The sequence below is a fragment of the Penaeus monodon genome, chromosome 9, assembly GCF_015228065.2.
Source record: "Penaeus monodon isolate SGIC_2016 chromosome 9, NSTDA_Pmon_1, whole genome shotgun sequence".
NCBI lineage: Eukaryota > Metazoa > Arthropoda > Malacostraca > Decapoda > Penaeidae > Penaeus > Penaeus monodon.
The window spans coordinates 24,389,509-24,392,608 of record NC_051394.1 but is presented as its reverse complement, the minus strand read 5'-3'; positions in this window follow the sequence as shown (position 1 = coordinate 24,392,608).

The window sequence follows — 3,100 nt, the reverse complement described above, 5'->3', positions numbered from 1 at the left end:
TTTTTTTTTCTTCTTTTTCTTTTTCTACTTCTTCTCTCATCTCAACTCCACCTCCCCCTTTTAATCCACTATTCTTTTTCCTCCTCCCCCCCCTCCCCTCCTCCTCCTCCTCCTCCTCCTCCTCCTCCTCATCCTCCTCCCCTCCTCTCCTCCCTCTTCCCTCCTCCCCCTCCTCCTCCTTCCTCTTTGTCCTCCCCCCCTTTTCCCCCCCTTCCCCCCCTCCCCCTTCCTCCTCCCCCCCCCCCTCCCTTCCTCCTCTTCCTTCCCCTCCTCCCCCTCTTTTCCCTCCCCCTCCCCTCCCCCTCCCCCTCCTCTTCCTCCTCCTCCCCCTCCTCTTCCCCTTCCTCCCCCTCCCCCCCCTTTTTTCCCCTCTTCCTCCCTCCCCCTCCTTTTCCTCCCCCTCCTCTTCCCCCCTCTTCCTCCCCCCCCCTCCCTTCCCCCCCCTTTCTTCCTCCTCCTCCCCTCTCTTCCCCCCTCCTCCCCCTCCTCTTCCTCCTCCTCCCCCTCCCCCCCCCCACCAACCCCCGGAGCCCAGCGGCAGCCCAAAGGGGTGTGAGGGGCCCGGCCAGCGACGCCATGTTGGGGTTTATTGATTTTTTTTCGTTTTACAGACCCTCGTCTTACGGACAAAGGGGGGCTAGCCGAACTACCAGGCCAGACCTCGCTCGCCTCCTCCTTATTCTCGCTTCCTTTCCCGCTCTTTGGGTTTATTCCTCCTTTTTTCGTCTTTTTATTTCCCCCCATTAATTTCTTTTTCCCCTTCCCCCTTTTTTCTTTCCTTTCTCCTTCTTCTTTTTCCCCTTTTTGTCCACCCTGCCTTTTTGTTCCCCTTGCCGCTCCCCGCGCCCTCGCCCCCTTTCCCTCCCCTTTTTCCCTTTCCTTTTTTCCCCCTTTTCCCCCCTTCCCTTTTTTTTCTTTTTTCTTATTTTTTCTTTTTTTTTTTCTCCTTTTTTTTTTTAAACCCGGAAATCTTTCTCGCTCTTCCCCTTTCCCCTTCCCCCCGTTCTGTCTTTTTCTTTTAAACCCTTCTGCTTATTTCCTTTTTCTTCTCTTTTCTTTCGTTTTCTTCGTTTTTCTTCTCTTTGGAAAAACCCTCGCCAAGCTTCTCTCGCCCCTCTTCTTTTCCTCATCTTCCCCGTCTTTCGCCTTTTTCTTTCTTTCCCAAATCGTTCTTTCTTCTTCCTTTTTCCATCTTTCTCCCCCCCCTCTCCTTTTTTTATTCCTCTCCTCCCTCCTCCTCTTTCTTTCTTCTCTTTTCCTCTCCTTCCCTTTCCCCCCTCAAGCCCCCCAAACTGGGCCTTCTCTCGTTTTGCTTTTTGTTCCCCCTTTTTTTCTCTTCCCCCTATCCCCCTCCTTTCTTCTTTCCTCTCTCCCCCTCCCCTTTTTTTTTCCTCCTCTCCTTTTTTTTTTCCTCCATCTCCCTTTTTCTTTTCCTCATCTCCTCCTCCTATTTCTTTCCTCCATCCCCCCTTTTCTTTTTCTTCCACGATGGAAAAAAAGGAAGGGAGTGGAGGAAAGAGAAAAAGGAGGGGAGATGGAGGAAAGAAAGAAGAGGGGATGGAGGAAAAAAAAGAGGGATGGAGGAAAAAAAAAAAGGAGGGGGATTGAGGAAGAAGAAAGGAGGGGGGATTGGAGGAAAAAGAAGAAAGGAGGAAACGAAACAGAACGAGAGAAGGTCCGTTTGGTGGGTCTGATGAGCGAAAAAAGGGGAAAGGAAAGGGAGGGAAAAAGAAGAGAAGAAAAGGAGAGGAGAGGGGAGGGGATGAAAAAGGAGAGGGGGGGGGGAAAAAAATGGAAAGAGAAGAAGAAAGAATGAGTGGGGAAAGAAAATAAAAAGGGGAAAGACGAGGAACAAGAGGAAAAGAAAAACGGCGAGAGAAAACTCTGGCGAGGGATTTCCAGAAGAGAAGAAACGAAGCAAAAAGAAAGAAAAAAAGAAAGAAAAAAAGGAAAAAAGCAGAAGGATTAAAAAAAGGAAGAGACGAACAGGGGGAAAGGAAGAAGGAGAAGAGCGAAAGGGGAAGATTTCCAGGGGGCCCCTAAAAAAAAAAAAACGGCATGAAAAGGAGAGAAAAAAAAAACAGAAGAGAACGAAAAAAGGGGGAAGGCGGGGAAAAATGGGTAAAAAAGGAAAAAAGGAAGGAAGGGGGGGCGAGAGGATCGAGCCTGCGACGGGTCTGCGGCGGGGGGGAGGAAAGAAACACGCCAGGATGGGCCGAAGAGGGACAAACAAGAAGAAGGAGAAGAGGGGAAAGGGGAATAGGGGAAGGAGAAGAAGAAATAATGGGAAATAAAAGACGAAGAGAAAAAGGAATAACCGAAAAAGGGGACGGAAGGGAGAGCGAGAAAAAGGAGGGGGCGAGCGAGGTTGGCCTGGTTTGGCTAGTCCTTTCCAGCTAGACGAGGGATCTGTAAGCGAAAGAAAACAATAACCCAACATGGCCCTCGCTGCCCCGGCCACCACACCGATTTGGGCTCCCGCGGGAGGGGCCGGGGGGTGTGGGGGGGGGAGGGGAGGGGAGAGGAAAAAAAAAAAAAAGGAAGAGGAGGGAGGGGAGGGAGGAAAAAGGAAAGAGGGGAGGAGAAGGGAGGAGGAGGGAAAGAGAGGGGAGGAAGGGGAAGGGAGGAGGGGAATGGGGGGGAGGAGGAGCGGAGGAGAGGAAGGAGGAGGGAAAGAGGAAGAGAGGGGAGGAGGAAGAGGAGGAGGAGGGAGAAGGGGGAGGAGGGGGAGGAGGAGAGGAGAGGAGGATGAGGAGGAGAGAGGAGGAGGAGGAAGAGAAGAGGAGGAGGAGAAAGGGAGGAGGAGGGGAGGAGGAGGGGAGGGAGGAGGAGAGAGGGGGAGAGAGGAGGAGGAGGGAGAGGAGGAGGAGAGGAGGAGGAGAGGAAGGAGGAGGGGGGGGGGGGCCCCCCCCCCCTTTTTTTTTTTTTTTTTTTTTTTTTTTTTTTTTTTTTTTTTTTAAAAAAAAAAAATTTTTTTTTTTTTTTTTTTTTAAAAATTTTTTTTTTGGGGGGGGGGGAAAAAAAAAAAAAAAAAAAAAAAAAAAAAGGGGGGGGGGAAAAAAAAAAAAAAAAAAAAAAAAAAAAAAAAAAAAAAAAAAAG